Source organism: Pongo pygmaeus, chromosome 4 (genome assembly GCF_028885625.2).
Source record: "Pongo pygmaeus isolate AG05252 chromosome 4, NHGRI_mPonPyg2-v2.0_pri, whole genome shotgun sequence".
In the NCBI taxonomy this organism is placed as follows: domain Eukaryota; kingdom Metazoa; phylum Chordata; class Mammalia; order Primates; family Hominidae; genus Pongo; species Pongo pygmaeus.
The window spans coordinates 98,464,968-98,485,203 of record NC_072377.2 but is presented as its reverse complement, the minus strand read 5'-3'; the positions used below and the strand labels follow the sequence as shown (position 1 = coordinate 98,485,203).

At 37.7% G+C, this 20,236-nt stretch overlaps 1 protein-coding gene and 1 pseudogene across 8 annotated transcripts in view; one reads left to right on the top strand and one right to left on the bottom strand.

The window, feature by feature from the left end:
* Positions 1-20,236, top strand: part of KIAA0825 (KIAA0825 ortholog) — a 477,056-nt gene that overhangs the window by 16,323 nt on the left and 440,497 nt on the right. For 5 of the 8 annotated variants that reach the window (XM_054489405.2, XM_063664988.1, XM_054489404.2 and 2 more), the window contains exon 2: positions 18,276-18,424. The exons of the other annotated variants lie outside the window; for them this stretch is intronic. The gene's annotated coding sequence lies outside the window, so the exon portion shown is untranslated. The remainder of the gene's footprint in view (positions 1-18,275; positions 18,425-20,236) is intronic. 8 annotated transcript variants of the gene reach the window in all.
* Positions 3,514-18,665, bottom strand: LOC129036214 (FAST kinase domain-containing protein 1, mitochondrial-like; annotated as a pseudogene).

The following is a 20,236-nucleotide window of genomic DNA, read 5'->3' as shown; positions in this document are numbered from 1 at the left end:
GCTACCACACCTGGCTAATTTTTTTTGTATTTTTAGTAGAGATGAGGTTTCACCATATTAGCCAGGATAGTCTTGATCTCCTGACCTCATTATCCACCTGCATTGGCCTCCCAAAGTGCTGGGATTATAGGTGTGAGCCACCTGGCCCAGCCTTCTCATGGAATATCTTACCGGGGTTCTCTGCATTTCCTGAATTTGAATGTTGGCCTATCTAGCAAGGTTGTGAAAGTTCTCATGGATGATATCCTGAAATATGTTTTCCAAATTGGTTCGATTCACCTCAGTTCTTTCAGGTACACCAATCAGTCATACATTTGATCTTTTTACATAACCCCATATTTCCCGGAAATTTTGTTCATTCTTTTTTATCCTTTTTTCTCTATTCTTGTCTACCTGTCCTCTTTCAGAAAGACAGTTTTCAAGTTCTGAGATTCTTTCCTCCTCTTGGAGTATTCTGCTATTAATACTTGCGATTACATTATGAAATTCTTGTATGGTGTTTTTCAGTTCTATCCGGTCAGTTATATCCTCTATCCTGGATATTTTGTCAGCTCCTGCAATGTTTTATTGTGATTTTTAGCTTTCTTGCATTGATTTAGGATGTGCTCCTTTAGCTCAATGGTTTGTTTTTATGCACGTTCTGAGGTCTACTACTGTTCAGCCATATCAGCCTCAGCCCCTTTCCAAAACCTTGCTGGAAAGGTGATGTGGTCATTTGAAAGAGAGAATGCACTCTGGCTTTTTTTGAGTTTTCAGCATTCTTTTACTGATTCTCATCTTTGTGGGCTTTATCTACCTTTAATCTTTGAGGTTGCTGACCTTTGGATGGGGTTTGGGGTTTTTTCGTTGTTGCTGTTTTCTTTTCTAAGAGTCTGACCACTTTTCCATAGCGCTGCTGCAGTTTGCTGGGCATCTGCTCCAGTCCCTAGTTGCCTCAGATTTTCCAGTATCTGGAGGTATCACCAGTGAAGGCTGTGAAATAGTAAAGACGGCAGCCTGCCTCTACCTCTGGGAGCTTTGTCCCAAGGGGTACAGACCTGTTATCGGCCCAAATGTACATGTAGGAGGTAATTGGAGACCCCAGTTGGGGTCATCCAGCCAGGAGGAACAGGATCATGGGGATCTGCTCTACTTTAGTGGAGCAGCCATGCTGTGCTGCGGTACTCTTTCTGCCCCCGCATCAGGTTGGGCTTTCCAAAGCCTAGAGGCTGGAATAGCTAAGTTGCTGGAACACCTCTAAGTTGCTGAAACAGCAAAGATGGCGGCCGACCCCTCCCTCTAGGAACTCTTTCCCAGGAAGTTTTCAAACGTCTGTGGGCTAGAGAATGTCAGTGGGAGTGGCTGGAGGCCCCCAGTTAGGAAGTCCCATCCAGTGAGGAGAAACAGATTGGGGACCCACTTAAGGAAGCAATCTGGTCACACTTTTGTAGAGTAGCTATGCGGTGCTGTGGTACTACTTCCACTCCCAGGTGGTTTGGACTCTCTTAAGCCCACAGACTGGAATGGCTGAGTTGTCCAAGCAGCCTCAAATATTCCTTTATAGAAGTATAAACAGATTAACACAGAGAGGTAGGTGAATCAGTGATGGCAGACAGCACGGAGTGACCAGTGCCCTAACAGAGGCATAATCAAGTTATGGTGGTAATACTAAATATATATTGGAGAAAGAAAGAGACATAATCCTTCTCTTTATGTGTTTTCAGTTTACTGAGATGACAAAAATGATTATAAAATACATTAAGGTATTAAGGAAATATAAGGAATATATATATACACATAAGGAAATATATAAGGAAATATAAGGAATATAATATATATAAGGAAATATAAATATAATAAGGAAATATAAGGAATATATATATGGACCTATATAAGGACATATAAGGAATATAATATGCTATTAAGGAAATATCCCCACTGATGGGGCAGGGAAGAAATGTTTATAATTCCATCAGCTATGTATGAGGGTTTCAATTTCGCCATATTCTCCCATCACTTGTTATTTTTGTCTTTTGATTATAGACGTTCTAGTGAGTTGTGAAGTGGCAATACTTCCCCAAATTAATCTACAGATTTAACGCAATTCCTATAAAAAAAAAAAAACCCCAGCTGATATCTCATGTGGTCTCAATTTGCATTTCTCTAATGATGTTAAACATTTTTTCATGTACTTATTGGCCATTTGTATGTCTTCTTTGGAGAGACATATATTCAAATTCTTGGCCATTTTAAAATTGAGTTATTTATCTTTGTATTGTTGAGTTGTACTAGTTCCCCCCTTTTTTGGGGGGGGGCGGGTGGACAACACATGACAGTAATGATCTTAGAGTTTCATAGTAAACTTGCTAAAACCTAAATCAGATTACATTCCTCTGAGCTCCAAAACCTCTGTGGCATTCCATTGCCTCCTGCAGTCTTACTGGGGTGGAAAATGCTGTGAAGATTTTGTACTAGTTCTTTATGTATTCTGGGATACATGATTTTCATATATTTTCTCCCATTCCATAGGTTGTCTTTTCCCTTTATGGATAATCTTTGAAACACAGCAGTTTTGAATTTTAATGCGGTCCAATTTATCAGTTTTTTTCTTTTGTTGATTCTGCTTTTGGTATGACATTAAGAAACCATTGCCTACTCCAGTGTCAAGAAGATTTCCACCTATGATTTGTTCTAAGAATTTTTGCATTTTGTCTTACATTTAAGTTTTTGATCAATTTTGAGGTTTTTTTTAATATCTTGTGAGGAAAGAATCCAAGTATAATTCTTTGTATGTTGATATTTAGTGTCTCAGCAACATTTTTTGAGAAGACTAATATTTTCCCCATTAACTTTTCATGGAACCCTCATCAAAAATCAGTTGAGATACAAGAAACTCCACAGCAAAAAAAAAAAAAAAAAAAAAAAAAAAAAACAAAAAACCCAAATAATCAGGTTTTAAAATAGGCACAGGATCTGAATAGGCATTTCTCAAAAGAAGTTATACAAATGCCCAATAAGTATATGAAAATGTGCTCAACACCACTAGTCATCAGGGAAATGCAAATCAAAATCACAATGAGGTAGCCTCTAATCCCAGTTAGGATGGCTATTACTAAAAAGACAAAAAATACCAAATGCTATCAAAGATGCACAGAAAAGGGAACTCTTACATACTGTTGGTGGGAATATAAGTTAGTACAATCATGATAGAAAACAGTATTCAGCTTTCTAAAAAGAAAAACTGAAAATAGAACTACCATATGATCCAGCTGTCCCTCTACTGAGTATTCATCTAAAGGAAAGAAAATCAGTATATTGATGAAATACCTTCACCCCCATGTTTATTGCAGCACTATTCACAATAGCCAAGATATGAAATCAACCTAAACGTCTATCAGCAAATGAATGGATAAATAAAGTGTGGTATACAGTCATGTGCCGCATAACGACATTTTGGTCAACTAAAGACCACAAATATGATAGTGGTCCCATATGATTATAATGGATCTGAAAAACTCCTTTTGCCCAGTAATGTCATAGCTGTCGTATGTAGTATAATGCATTACTCGTGTTTGTGATGATGCTGGTGTACACAAACCTACCAGTTTTATAAAAATATAATTATGTACAATGCATACGATGCATAATAGTTGATAATGATAATAAATGACTGTGTAACTGGTTTATGTATTTACTATATATTTCATTATTATTTTAGCATATTCTTCTTCTACTTATAAAAAAGACTGTTAACTGTAAAACAGTTAACACCTTCCCTGTAAAATAGCTTCAAGCAAGTCCTTCAGGTAATATTCCAGAAAAAAGCACTGTTATAGGATATTCCAGAAAAAAGCATTGTTATACTCCTCTATGCTTGTTATTGCCCATGAAAACCTTCCAGGGAGACAAAATGTGGAGGTGGAAGTCTGTGATATTGATCACCCTGACCCTGTGTAGGCCTAGGCTAATGTGTGTGTGTGTTTCTTATTTTTTAACAAAATAGTTTCAAACATTAAAAAAAGTCTTAAAATATTTTTAAAAACTTATAGAATAAAGCTATAAAGGTAAATATTTTGTACATTGTGTTTTATGCTAAGTGTTATTACACAAAAGTAAAAAAATAATTTTAAGTTTATAAAGTAGAAAAGTTACAGTGAGCTAAGGTTAATTTATTATTGACAAAAGAAAAATACTTTTTACAAATATAGTGGCCTAAGTGTACAGTGTTTAATAAAGTCTACAGTAGTGTTCAGTAATGTCCTAGGCCTTCACATTCACGCACCATTCACTGACTCACCCAAAGCAACTTCCAGTCCTGTAAGCTCCATGAGTGATAAGTGCCATATACCAGTGTACCATTTTTTTTGCTTTTTATACTATATTTTTACCATACCTTTTCTATGTTGAGATACACAAATACCTACCATTGTGTTACAATTGCCTGCAATATTTAGTACAGTCACATGCTGTAACAGTTTGTAGCCCAGGAGCTATAAGCAATACCATTATAGCCTAGGTATATAGTGGCTATACCATTGATGTTTGTGTAAGTACACTGTATGATGTTCATACAGTGAAAAAATTGCCTAATGATGCACTTCTCAGAATGTATCACCATCTTTAAGTGGCACATGACTATATACAGAATGGGATGTGTTTGTCTTGGATATCAGGGTAGTACTATCATTGTAGAACGTCTTGGAAAGATTTCTTTCCTTTGTTTCCTGAAAGAGGTATTAATTACTTTCAAACACTTTTATGCATCATATGAAATGTGTAATATTGTGTTTTTTCTTTAATTCAGTAAAATATATTTTCTTATACTGCTGTCACTTTTTTTGGTGCATTGGTTATTTAGGAGTGTGTTCTTTAACTCCCAAATATTGAGGGTTTTCCCAGATATCTTTATGCTATTGATTTCTAATTTAATTCAGTTGTGCTGATAAAACGTATGTTTTATGATTTTATTCTTTTAAAATTTATTGAGACTTGTTTATGACCTAGGTACGTGGTCTATTTTGGATAATGTTCTTGATGGTTGCCCAAAAATGTATATTCTCAGCCAACATCATACTGAATGGCCAAAAGCTGGGAGCATTCCCCTTAAAAACTGGCACAAGAAAAGGATGCCCTCTCTCACCACTCCTGTTCAACGCAGTATTGGAAGCCCTGGACAGAGCAATAAGGCAAGAGAAAGAAAGAAACAGCATCCAAATAGGAAGAGAGGAAGTCTTACTATCCCTGTTTGCAGATGACATGATTTTATATGTAGAAAATGACATAGTCTCAGCCTAAACGCTCCTTTAGATGATAAAATAACTTCAGCAAAGTTTCAGGATACAAAATCAACATATAAAAATTACTAGCATTCCTATATACCAACAACAACCAAGCATGGTGCCAAATCAGGAACACGATCCCATTCACAATTGCCACAAAAATAATAAAATACCTAGGAAGACAACTAACCAGGGAGGTGAAAGATCTCTACAATGACGGTTACAAAACACTGATGAAAGAAATCAGAGATGACACAAATAAATGGAAAAACATTCCATGCTTATGGATTGATAGACTCAATATCATTAAAATAGTCATACTGCCCAAAGCAATTTACAGATTTAATGCTATTCCTATCAAACTACCAATGACATTCTTCAGAGACTAGAAAAAAACTATTTTAAAATTCCTGTGGAACAAAAGGAGCCCAAATAGCCAAGGCAATGCTTAGCAGAAGGAACAAAGCCAGAGGCATCAAGTTAGTCGGTTTTAAACTACTACAGGGCTACAGTAACGAAAACATCATGTTACACTATAAAAACAGACACATAGACATAGAGCCCAGAAATAAGGCCACACACCTACAACCATCTGATCTTTATCAAAGTTGACAAAAACAAGCAATGGGGAAATGACCCCTATTCAATAAATGGTGCTGGGATAACTGGCTAGCCATATGCAGAAGTTTGAGGTGGATCATAGTTAAAAATTCTGAATGGAAGAGTAATAGCAAGGATTCTAAATGGATGGATTTATTTAGGTCACATTGTGGTAAAACTGCTTCAATTCTGGATAGTCCCACTTCGTCCAAATGAGGAGAAGGGAGCAGGGAAATAGCAGAGACCAGAATGGACATCTCAGTTGGTATGAAACTAATTTTCAAATAACTAAGCAGTAATTCTCCAATTTTCACAAAAAAAACTCCTTACTTTGGAAATGCAGAAAAGTCAGTGCTTGAGTTATCTTCAACAACTCTAATGGTTTATAGTTATCCAAATGTTTGTGCGGAACTGAAGCGACTCTTTTAATCAGACATGAATTTCTGCTTTCCATATCTTCCATTGCTCCCAACACTACCAGGGCTTACTCGCTGGTTAGCTCCTCTGACATCAATAACATAGTTGATTTAAGTTGTTTCTTTTCTTCAGGTCCTGCAATGGGTCCCAATGTTACAAACAACTTTACAAAGCTTTCTAATAGTGGTTGATAACGATATCTAACGTTTCAAAGAAACTGTACCATTCTTTTTGCAACGTTGACCTCAGAAGAATCTGTGGTGTCAAAAACAAGTTCCGTTTTGTTCACCAGTTGTTCTTGAAAATGTCATGGTATTAAAGAAGATATGTTGACCATCAAGACAGACAAGGAACTTAAGTCCTGGATGGTTTCCAAGTTCCTATGGACAATATCAGCTATTTTTCCCATTAATGGACTAAAATACAAATGCTGATCTGCTAGGCAAGAGAAAAATTCTGACAGCAGTTTAATATCAAACCTTTCTAACCTTCTCCATGCTTCTGTAACTAGTGCTTCAACTAGCAGATCGTGGGCCTCACCAGCAAACTGTTGTGTGATGTATAACACATTCACCAGGGTATTGCCATTCATTAATTTGAATTTATTTGTAGCTAAATTATGAAGAGTAAGAAATTGAGAATGGTCTCTGACGTACTCAACATTTTTCAATAGACTGATCTTCTGCTTTTGAAGCTTCCAAAGTATATTAAATGTACATCCCACTTGTTTTTCTGAAAGTATGACTTTGTTTCTTTCAATAAAATCAAATATTTGCTCCTCATCTATGCACTTATTCATCTGAATAATGAGTGGTTCACAACTGATGGGTCGAAATTGAAACACTGTCCAGGAGAATGGACAAATAGCTCTTAGACGAAGCATATATGTAACCAATGAGTCTAGGCAAACAGATGTTTTTTGATTTACATCACAGATTTTCTTAGGTAAACAAAACCATCTGCAATTAGTTGTCAGGTGCAATAAGCAGGGATACAAAGAACTGTTTTTCCTTCGTGTATTTTGCTTCCATTACTATGACTGTAAGCCCATTCCAATGTACAGCTTCAGCAAGGTTTTCCCTCATCACACTGCAACTTTTCTGGAGGCTCCTGGGGTTATGAGAGCTCAGAAGTCAGGGTTATTCCTGGTCCCAACATGGGGTGCAACTGTCTTGGTTGTCTCGCCCAACCCTCATATCCCAGGAGTCATAGCCTTTGCTTGGGAGACATCACCTTTCCTATGATAGAGCTTGCCCCCAGACCAGGAAAAAATGCCCAGCGAGAGCAGCATGCACTGCAGAAGTCACCTATTTTTAAGCTTTAAGATTTGACTGCCCTGCCGGATTTTGGACTTGCATGGGGCTTGTAGCTCCTTTGTTTTGGCCAATTTCTCCCATTTGGAATGGGTGTATTTACCCAATACCTGTACCCCTACTGTATCTAGGAAGTAACAAACTTGCTTTTGATTTTATACACTCATAGGTGGAAGGGATTTGCCTTATCTCAGATGAAACTTGGACTGTGTATTTTTGAGTTAATGCTGAAAGGAGTTAAGACTTTGGGGAACTGTTGAGAGGCCTGATTGGTTTTGAAATGTGAGGACATGAGATTTGGCAGGGGCCAGGGGCAGAATGATATGTCTTGGCTGTGTCCCCACCCAAATCTCATCTTGAATTATAGCTGCCACAATTCCCATGTGTCATGGGAGGGACCCAGTGGGAGGTAATGGAATCAAGGGGGTGGGTCTTTCCCATGCTGTTCTCGTGATACTAAATAAGTCTCATGAGATCTGATGGTTTTATAAATGGGAGTTCCTTTGCACAAGCTCTCTTGCCTACCATCATGTAATACATGCCTTTGCTTCTTCACCTTCTGCCATGGTTGTGAGGCCTCCCCAGCCATGTGGAACTGTGAGTCCATTAAACCTATTTTTCTTTATAAATTACCCAGTCTCGGGTATTTCTTCATAGCAGTGTGAAAATGCACTAATACAGTCTCTAATGTGAAAAACCATTTTTTCTTCGAATGTCAGTCAAGTAGTCCTTCGCTATGCATTCATATTAGAAAAAAGCAAATCTAAAACTTCATAGAATTTATTTGGATAACAGTGATTTTACTGGTATATTTTGCTTTAAATGAATAGATTGGGAATGATCAGTATGCTAAAGTCAGCTAAAGACCAGAATGAGGCAGGCTTTTTTGGGGGGTACCCATGCCCATGCTTTCATAGTTTTGTAGACATTTAATTCATGTCTTGAAGCATATCACTTCTTTCATTTATTTCCCTTTACCCACAGTCAGATCTTTAATTAACAGTCAGATCTTTAATTAAAGACAAAGAAAATACAAAGTAATGACTTGCACTAAAAGGTAAGGAAGGGAAATTTATTGTTTCTTGAGCAAACCTTCAATTGATTGTGTTTTTTAGCCTCACTTTTTACTCCACACTCTGCCATGGATATCAGGTCATTCTTTTAATTACAGTCCTCTTTGCATACATTTTAGAGTTTGGCTTTTTCTGTTCTATTTCTTCTGTGAATTCTCTTTCGTCTGTCTGTGATTTATAAATTTGTGATGATGACTCTCTTCATTTTTGTGGGTTTATATTTCTCCTCTCCATAATATAACTTCTTTACCTTTTTAAGGTATATCTGGAGGGACAGAAGGAAAATGTATGCTGCTTGAGCTTCCTAATCAGAAATTTTGCTCACATAATTTTAAACAGTTTTAATGTAATGCGTACTTGCTTTTTAGTCCTGTTTTCATCTCCTTTTAAACATTTTCTACATTGCTCTCCTTTTTCATAATTGCTGTTTGCAGTAGATTATGGAAATGTTTTTAAAGAAACTTTTTATTATTATGGTTATTATTATTTTAGTTACTACTTTTTTCTCTTTATGCATTCCTTTATCCCACCATCACACACATTTGCCTTTCCTTAGATAACCAATGTTGCCAACATTGACAATGTGTAGAATAGTAAGTCTAATTGTTTCCTTTGTCAAATAATTGAAAGCTATGAAGAAGCACAGTTTGCTTTAAAGCCAGCTGACATTGTCATCAAGAAAGCAATTTCAGTTATGTATTGATTTTACAAGAAACCTTGTGATTTCAGCTATGGGGTATAGGTGATTTGCAGTATCTCAGTAATGGCTTCCTCACATTGGCATCCTCACCTTAGTTCTTAGTTTGAACTGAACCATTTTCCTCATGATAATGCCACTGTTTCCTTTTGCTTTTCCACTACTTCTCAGTGTGGCTGTTGTCCATGAGAGTTTATGTCCGTTGCTGATTAAATATCAACTGGAATTTGGCTTGGGACAATGGATGTTAGTAATAATTAAGGACTTGTATACCAGACACCAGAGAAAGACAGGCAATATGAGGACAATTAATAAATGGTATAAGAAACCACTGGAGGCTGGATGCTGTGTCTCATGCCTGTAATCCCAGCACTTTGGAAGGCTGAGGCGGACAGATCACTTGAGGTTGGGAGTTTGAGACCAGCCTGACCAACATTGCAAAACCCTGTCTCTACTAAAAATACAAAAATTAGCCAGGTGTGATGGCACACGCCTGTAGCCCCAGCTACTCTCCTGGGGAGGCTGAGGCAGGAGAATCGCTTGAACCTGGGAACCAGAGGTTGCAGTGAGCCAAGATCGCGCCACTCCACTCCAGCCTGGGTGACAGAGTGAGACTCTGTCTCAAAAACAAAGAAAAAAAGAAACCATTGGAGTCTACCTCATATCCATTTCCTAGACAATCTAACCTCACCGAGAGATCATGTTGGCTGATCATAGATAACAAAATAGCCATCTATTTCTATTATTTCATGCATTTGCTGTTTGACCTTTTTTGCTTTTTTTTTAAAAGTGAGACAAGATAAAGTACAGATTTTGGAAATAAAGAAATAAAGCTCATTATTTGTGCATGATGTAAAACTACTGGAAAAAATAAGAGTTTATCAAATATCCTAGATGAACACATCAACCTACCAAAATTATACGCATAATACATACATACAAAAAAGGGAAAAGTTTTTGCAAAGAGATATAATCAAAATATGGAGTGCCTAGAAATAAATATAACAAGAGATGTACAAAACTCCCATGGGGAAAATAATAGAGCATTATTTTGTAATATTAAGACCTCAATAAGTGAAATTATATACAATACACATGATTTGGAAAACTCAATGCTATACACTTGCCCAACTTTGATAGAGATTCAAAGCATTCTCTATCAAATTCCTAACTGTCTTTGTTTTGGTGAGGAGGGTCAAACACTTGAAAAAAGATTTTAAAATTATATGGAAAGGCAAAATGTCAATAGCCAAGAATAACGATAGTAGACTTTGCTGCAGGAAAAGACAAATAGATTAGTGGAAGCTTATTAGTGAAAGGGTAGTCCATGGACCCACACCATTAGTGGCTTTACCTGAGATCTTGTTAGAAATGCAAAATTTCAGGCCCCAACCCCAAATCAACTTAATCAGAACCCATGTTTAACAAGATTCCCAGGAATCTGTTTTTTGTTGTTGTTGTTTCTTTTAGTTATACTTTAAGTTCTAGGGTACATGTGCACAATGTGCAGGTTTGTTACATAGGTATACCTGTGCCGTGTTGGTTTGCTGCACTCACCAACTCGTCTTTTACATTAGGTATTTCTCCTAACTCTATCCCTCCCCCAGCCCTCCACCCGCCAACAGGCCCCAGTGTGTGATGTTCCCCTCCCTGTGTCCATGTGTTCTCATTGTTCAACTCCCGTTTGAGTGACAACATGCAGTGTTTGGTTTTCTGTCCTTGTGATAGTTTGCTAAGAATGATGGTTTCCAGCTTCATCCATGTCCCTGCAAAGGACATGAACTCATCCTTTTTATGGCTGTATATGTGCCACATTTTCTTTATTCAGTCTATTATTGATGGACGTATGGGTTGGTTCCAAGTCTTTGATATTGTGAATAGTGCCACAGTAGACATATGTGTGCATGTGTCTCTATAGTACCATGATTTATAATCCTCTGGGTATATACGGAGTAGTGGGATTACTGGGTCAAATGGTATTTCTAGTTCTAGATCCTTGAGGAATCGCCACACTGTCTTCCACAATGGTTGAACTAATTTGCACTCCCACCAACAGTGTAAAAGCATTCCTGTTTCTCCACATCCTCTCCAGCATCTGTTGTTTCCTGACTTTAATGATTGCCATTCTAACTGGTGTGAGATGGTATCTCATTGAGGTTTTGATTTGCATTTCTTTGATGACCAGTGATGATGAGCATTTTTTCATATGTCTGTTGGCTGCATAAATGTCTTCTTTTGAGAAGTGTCTGTTCATATCCTTTGCCCACTTTTTGATAGGGATGTTTTTTCTTGTAAATTTGTTTAAGTTCTTTGTAGATTCTGGATATTAGCCCTTTGTCAGATGAGTAGATTGCAAAAATTTTCTCCCATTCTGTAGGTTGCCTGTTCACTCTGATGATAGTTTCTTTTGCTGTGCAGAAGCTCTTTAATATAATTAGATCCCATTTGTCAATTTTGGCTTTTGTTCCCATTGCTTTTGTTGTTTTAGTCATGAAGTCTTTGCCCATGCCTATGTCGAGAATGGTATTGCCTAGGTTTTCTTCTACAGTTTTTTTGGTTTTAGGTCTTACATTTAAGTCTTTAATCCATCTTGAATTAATTTTTGGTCAGATGTAAGGAAGGGATCCAATGTCAGCTTTCTACATATGGCTAGCCAGTTTTCCCAGCACCATTTATTAAATAGGGAATCCTTTCCCCATTGCTTGTTTTTGTGAGATTTCTCAAAGATCAGATGGTTGTAGAAGTGTGGTATTATTTCTGAGGCCTCTGTTCTGTTCCATTGATCTATATCTGTTTTGGTACCAGTAACATGCTGTTTTGGTTACTGTAGCCTTCTAGTATAGTTTGAAGTCAGGTAGCATAATGCCTCTAGCTTTGTTCTTTTTGCTTAGGATTGTCTTGGCTATGTGGGCCCATTTTTGGTTCCATATGAAATTTAAAGTAATTTTTCCCAATTCTGTGAAGAAAGTCATTGGTAGCTTGATGGGGATAGCATTGAATCTATAAATTACCTTGAGCAATATGGCCATTTTCACAATATTGATTCTTCCTATCCATGAGCATGGAATGTTCTTCCATTTGTTTGTGTCCTCTTTTATTTCGTTGAGCAGTGGTTTGTAGTTCTCCTTGAAGAAGTTCTTCACATCCCTTGTAAGTTGGATTCCTAGGTATTTTATTCTCTTTGTAGTAATTGTGAATGGGATTTCACTCACGATTTGGCGCTCTGTGTGTCTGTTCTTGGTGTATAGGAATGCTTGTGATTTTTGCACATTGATTTTGTATCCTGAGACTTTGCTGAGGTTGCTTATCAGCTTAAGGAGATTTCAGGCTGAGACAATGGGGTTTTCTAAGTACACAATTATGTCATCTGCAAACAGGGACAATTTGACTTCCTCTTTTCCAAATTGAATACCCTTTATTTCTTTTTTTTATTTTTTTATTTTATTATTATTATACTTTAAGTTTTAGGGTACATGTGCACAATGTGCAGGTTTGTTACATATGTATACATGTGCCATGTTGGTGTACTGCAGTCATTAACTCGTCATTTAGCATTAGGTATATCTCCTAAGGCTAGCCCTACCCCCTCTCCCCACCCCACAACAGTCCCTGGAGTGTGATGTTCCCCTTCCTGTGTCCATGTGTTCTGATTGTTCAATTCCCACCTATGAGTGAGAACATGCGGTGTTTGGTTTTTTGTCCTTGCGATAGTTTGCTGAGAATGATGATTTCCAGTTTCATCCCTGTCCCTACAAAGGACATGAACTCATCATTTTTTATGGCTGCATAGTATTCCATCAAAAAGTGGGCAAAGGATATGAACAGACACTTCTCAAAAGAAGACATTTATGCAGCCAAAAAACACATGAAAAAATGCTCATCATCACTGGCCATCAGAGAAATGAAAATCAAAACCACAATGAGATACCATCTCACACCAGTTAGAATGGCAATCATTCAAAAGTCAGGAAACAACAGGTGCTGGAGAGGATGTGGAGAAATAGGAACACTTTTACACTGTTGGTGGGACTGTAAACTAGTTCAACCATTGTGGAAGTCAGTGTGGCGATTTCTCAGGGATCTAGAACTAGAAATACCATTTGACCCAGCCATCCCATTACTGGGTATATACCCAAAGGACTATAAATCATGCTGCTATAAAGACACACGCACACGTATGTTTATTGTGGCACTATTCACACTAGCAAAGACTTGGAACCAACCCAAATGTCCAACAACGATAGACTGGATTAGGAAAATGTGGCACATATACACCACAGAATACTATGCAGCCTTTATTTCTTTATCTTGCCTGAATGCCCAGGCCAGAACTTCCAATACTATGTTGAATAGGAGTGATGAGAGAGGGCATCCTTGTCTTGTGCTGGTTTTCAAAGAGAATGTTTCCAGTTTTTGCCCATCCATTATGATATTGGCTGTAGGTTTGTCATAAATATCTCTTATTATTTTGAGGTATGTTCCATCTAAACCTAGTTTATTGAGAATTTTTAGCATGAAAGGTTGTTGAATTTTGTTGAAGGCCTTTTCTGCATCTATTGAGATAATCATGTGGTTTTTGTCGTTGGTTTTGTTTATGTGATGGATTACGTTTATTGATTTGTGTATGTTGAACCAGCCTTGCATTCCAGGGATGAAGGCAACTTGATCATGGTGGATAAGCTTTCTGATGTGCTGCTTAATTCAGTTTGCCAGTTTTTTATTGAGGATTTTTGCATTGATGTTCATCAGGGATATTGGCCTAAAATTCTCCTTTTTTGTTGGGTCTCTGCCAGGCTTTGGTATCAGGATGATGCTGGCCTCATAAAATGAATTAGGGAGGATTCCATCTTTTTCTATTGATTGGAATAGTCTCAGAAGGAATGGTACAAGGTAATCCTTGTACCTCTGGTAGAATTTGGCTGTGAATCCGTCTGGTCCTGGAGTTTTTTTGGTTGGTAGCCTATTAATTATTGCCTCAATTTCAGAACCTATTTGTTATTGGTCTATTCAGAGATTCAACTTCTTCCTGATTTAGTCTTGAGAGGGTGTATGTGTCCAGGAACTTATCCATTTCTTCTAGATTTTCTAGTTTATTTGCGTAGAAGTGTTTATAGTATTCTCTGATGGTAGTTTATATTTCTGTGGGATCAGTGATGATATCCCCTTTATCATTTTTTATTGCATCTATTTAATTCTTCTCTCTTTTCTTGTTTATTAGTCTGGCTAGTGGTCTATTTTGTTGATCTTTTAAAAAACCAGCTCCTGGATTCATTGATTTTTTTGAAGGGTTTTTTATGTCTCTATCTCCTTCAGTTCTGCTCTGATCTTAGTTATTTCTTGTCTTCTACTAACTTTTGAATTTATTTGCTCTTGCTTCTCTAGTTCTTTTAATTGTGATGTTAGAGTGTCGATTTTAGATCTTTCCTGCTTTCTCTTGTGGACACTTAGTGCTATAAATTTCCCACTACACACTGTTTTAAATGTGTCCCTGTGATTCGGGTATGTTATGTCTTTGTTCTCATTGGTTTCAAAGAACATCTTTATTCTGCCTTCGTGTTGTTATTTACCCAGTAATCACTCAGGAGCAGGTTGTTCAGTTTCCATGTAGATTTGTGGTTTTGAGTGAGTTTCTTAATCCTGAGTTCTAATTTGATTGCACTGTGGTGTGAGAGACAGTTTGCTGTGATTTCTGTTCTTTTACATTTGCTGAGGTGTGTTTTACTTCCAATTATGGGGTCAATTTTAGGAAAAGTGCAATGTGGTGCTGAGAAGAATGTATATTCTGTTGATTTGGCATGTAGAGTTTTGTAGATATCTATTAAGCCCACTTGGTCCAGAGCTGAGTTCAAGTCCTGGATATCCTTGTTAATTTTCCATCTCTTTGATCTGTCTAATATTGACAGCAGGGTGTTAAAGTCTCCCATTATTATTGTGTGGAAGTCTAAGTCTTTTCGTAGGTCTCTAAGAACTAGCTTTATGAATCTGGGTGCTCCTGTATTGGGTGCATATATGTTTAGGATAGTTAGCTCTTCTTGTTGAATTGATCCCTTTACCATTATGTAATGACCTTCTTTGTCTCTTTTGATCTTTGTTGGTTTAAAGTCTGTCTTATCAGAGACGAGGATTGCAACCCCTGCTTTTCCTTTGCTTTCCATTTGCTTGGTAGATCTTCCTCCATTCCTTTATTTTGAGCCTGTGTGTCTTTGCACGTGAGATGGGTCTCTTGAATACAGCACACCAATGGGTCTTGACTCTTTATCCAATTTGCCAGTCTGAGTCTTTTAATTGGGGCATTTAGCCCATTTACATTTAAGTTTAATATTGTTATGTGTGAATTTGATCCTGTCATTATGATGCTAGCCGGTTATTTCGCCCATAAATTGATGCAGTTTCGTCATAGCATTGATAGTCTTTACAATTTGGCATGTTTTTGCAGTGGCTGGTACCAGTTGTTCCTTTCCACGTTCAGTGCTTCCTTCAGGAGGTTTTGTGAGGCAGGCCTGGTGGTGACAAAATCTCTCAGCATTTGTTTGTCTGTAAAGGATTTTATTTCTCCTTCCCTTATGAAGCTTAGTTTGGCTCAATATGAAATTCTGGGTTGAAAATTATTTTCTTTAAGCATGTCAAATTTTGGCCCCCACTCTCTTCTGGCATGTAGGGTTTCTGCAGAGAGATCCGCTGTTAGTCTCATGGGCTTCCCTTTGTGGATAACCTGACCTTTCTCTCTGGCTGTCCTTAACATTTTTTCCTTCATTTCAACCTTAGTGAATCTGACGATTGTGTGTCTTGGGGTTGCTCTTCTCGAGGAGTATCTATGTGGTGTTCTCTGTATTTCCTGAATTTGAATGTTGGTCTGCCTTGCTAGCTTGAGGAAGTTCTCCTGGATAATATCCTGAAGAGTGTTTTCTAAATTGGTTCCATTCTCCCCATCATTTTCAGGTACACCAATCAAACGTAGATTTGGTCTTTCACATAGTCCCATATTTCTTGGAGGCTTTGTTCATTTGTTTTCATTCTTTTTTCTCTAATCTTGCCTTCTCACTTTATTTCATTAATTTGATCTTCAATCACTGATATTCTTTCTTCCACTTCATCAAATCGGCTATTGAAGCTTGTGTACACTTCACAAAGTTCTCATACTGTGGTTTTCAACTCCATCAGGTCATTTAAGCTCTTCTCTACACTGGTTATTGTAGTTAGCCATTCGTCTAACCTATTTTCAAGGTTTTTGGCTTCCTTGTGATGGGTTAGAACATGCTCGTTTAGCTCGGAGAAGTTTGTTATTACCAACCTTCTGAAGCCTACTTCTGTCAACTCCTCAAACTCATTCTCCATCCAGTTTTGTTCCCTTGCTGGTGAGGAGTTGTGTTCCTTTGGAGGAGGAGAGGCGTTCTAGCTTTTGGAATTTTCAGGCTTTCTGCTCTGGTTTCTCCCCATCTTTGTGGTTTTATCAACCTTTGGTCTTTGATGTTGGTGACCTACGGATGAGGTTTTGGTGTGGATGTCCTTTTTGTTGATGTTGATGGTATTCCTTTCTGTTTGTTAGTTTTCCTTCTAACAGACAGGCCCCTCAGCTGCTCAGCTGCAGGTCTATTGGAGTTTGCTGGAGGTCCACTCCAGATCCTGTTTGCCTGTGTATCACCAGTGGAAGCTGCAGAACAGGAAATATTGCTGCCTGATCCTTCCTCTGGAAGCTTCGTCCCAGAGGGGCACCTGCCTATATGAGGTGTCTGTCAGCCCTGACTGGGAGATGTCTCCCAGTCAGGCTACACGGGAGTCAGGGACCCACTTGAGGCAGTCTGTCCATTATTGGAGCTTGAACGCCAGGAGAACAGTGCTGGGAGAACCACTGTTCTCTTCAGAGCTGTCAGGCAGGGACGTTTAATTTTGCAGAAGCTGTCTGCTGCCTTTTGTTCAGATATGCCCTGCCCCAAGAGGTGGAATCTAGAGAGGCAGTAGGCCTTGCTGAGCTGTGGTGGGCTCCGCCCAGTTCGAGCTTCTGGGCTGCTTTGTTTACACTGTGAGCATAGAACCACCTACTCAAGCCTGAACAATGGCCGACACCCTTCCCACCACCAAGCTCCAGCATCCCAGATCGATCTCAGACTGTTGCGCTAGCAGCGAGCAAGGCTTCATGTGTGTGGGACCCACCAAGCCAGACACAAGAGGGAATCTTCTGGTCTGCCAGTTGCAAAGACCATGAGAAAAGTGCAGTATTTGGACAGGAGTGTACTGTTCCTCCAGGTACAGACACTCACAGCTTCCCTTGGCTAGGAAAGGGAAATCCCATGACCCTTTGCACTTCCCGGCCTGCTTTGACTCACCCTCCGTGGGGTGCACCCACTGTCCAACCAGTCCCAATGAGATGAACCAGGTACCTCAGTTGGAAATGCAGAAATCACCCGTCTTATGCGTTGATCTTGCTGTTCCTATTTGGCCATCTTGGAAGCGGCTCCCCCAGGAATCTGTTTTTAACAGGATCACCCAGAAGAATGGGGAAAAGATGGTTTTAATAAATAATTTGGAGCAAATAGTAACTAAACAAGAAAAAAAGTATTTGGATTGAATAACATTGCTTGTTTTATATGGTGCAACCACACGTTACTCTCTTTGTGATACATTTCTTTAGGAGTGATCAATTTTTAGTGAAAATAGAAGGAATGTTTTAAATATGCATTTTCCAAGGTGCCCCTATTACCTGTGTTGCTACAGTCTATGGACTATCTTATTAATAAGCTTTTCTTACGTATGTAATCTTCAGGATGTCTTTGTGTATTTCCAACATCTCTTCTTCCTGACTCAAGTCCATAAGTCATGATTTAATGATAGTACTGTCACTAGCAATCTGGGCAACTAATGTGAATATGCCCTCCATCCCACTGTGGCTTTGATAAAGCTTTGTCCAATCATTTTTCAGGTACATTTTAATACTTTGGGAAAAAAAACTTTGCTGAAGTTACTAGAAAAGAGACAGTTCTTCTGCTGACAAACCTTGAGGAAATAATTTTCTCCCTCCTTAGGATTCGAAGACCAGTTCATTCTTAATGTCTTCTGAAATAAAATTAGGTAAGAAATGTTTTTCTTCATATTTTGAGTAATTTATACTGTGCCTACTCAGTTTCCTTGAAAGCTTCTATAATTCTATTCCTTTGGACTCTAAGAGAATACAGTTAGCTTTCTCCTTTAGGAAGTGAGTGTGCCAGCCAGCTGTTGGCTTTATGATTTACCTGATCTCCAATGTTAGGGAAAGCACAATTCGATTTTTAACCAAGTCTTCTACACAACACTGCAGCAGGGCCGCCAGCATCTCTCTTTATGTTCCTTTCTTTGAAATTCCCCATTCTATGCAAACAGTATACTTTTATTTTTAAATTCTTCTTGTGAGATAAAACCACCACTAACTGACTTTACTTGTCTTTAGTTCAAAATCAATGAATTGAATGAAATAATTCATATTTCTGTTACCCTTTCTTATTTCCAGAAAATAAAATACCACTGCTTGTTTAACTTGTGACTTGTCTAAACATGTTGAAAGCATTGACTATAAGGCATAACACTCAGACTCTGAAAGGGAACTGTGACAAGTTCAGTCAAAAGGGAAAAGAGGAATAATTTATAAAAGGCACTGCAGATAATGATGCCAGCCAGTTATTTTAAAATGCATCCACCTCACCTTTTAATGAATTAGATTTGTCAACAGCAAATGTTTTATGCACTACTTCTAATAAAAGTGGCATGCTAGGAATGCAGTGCTTTGAGGTTGGCTTCTTCAAAGCTTTAGAGTATCTTCAATTCAAAGATATTTTTTAAATAATAGATATTAAAAAGTATATTTAAATAATATTAAGGTTGTGACACAAACACCAAATGACAAAATTCAGGAGTTTCAAAGCAGAGGCTGACATGCTATCACGATTTCACATTTGAACTGTTTTTTAAATTAGGAGTATAACAGACTGATTTGGGGATTGTGTGTCAGTTTAACTTTAAATTCTTGTTGTTTTGGTTGGTGTCGCAACCTTAATGTCAACTTTTCAAATAGGTTTCTACATTTCCTTCGGTTCGGGGTCATTAAAAAATGCATGTGATAAATCTAAGAGGTATAAATAGGTCATACAGAAGTGGAATTCCTTGCTCCTCCAGAGGTGAGAGACAGCTAATTTATAAATGGAAAAGAGTTAGCTTAGGCATTATTAGTAAATTTTTGTTTTTCAGTATTTGATTAAGAAAAATGTAAACCCAAATAACAAGACACGACGTTGGTATAATTCTGTTCAAATTCTATTCTTCTTGTACCTCTAATCCTAATGATTTGATCTTGTTGGTGTTATCACCTCTATAGATATAAAGAACCACATGTTTCACTATTGATTTTTTTTTCACTAAAATCACAGGTTTAATTTCATTTTGTGAAATCTTATTTGATATAATTGAGTACAGGTAAGCCCTGCCTTGGAAACTACATCTGGCAGTCCTTTATATAAAGCATTGTTATGCAGAATTTTTGGTAAAATCTTATTATTTTAAAATAACACTTGTCATAGAAAGTAAAATGAAAGTAAAATCTTATGTGTTATGCATTTTTTTAAAAACCTAGTACCACAGCAGACAAAAGAGTAGCCAGGAACACCAATCTGTAGGGAAAGAGAAAGGGGAGAGAAGAAAGAATAATCCACTCACCCAGATCCCTCCCTTTTCCTTGATTCTTAATCTGTCATGATTTTACAGGGCGGGTCTGTATTGCCTATGTTAAATCTAGTTTTAATTTAGAAAAGTAAATGTAATAGAATTTATACCACAATTGTTTTTTTAATCACCTATGTTGGAAAAATAAAAGATAAAAGGATAGGCAAATTATTTATTGACCTTTTCTTGCTG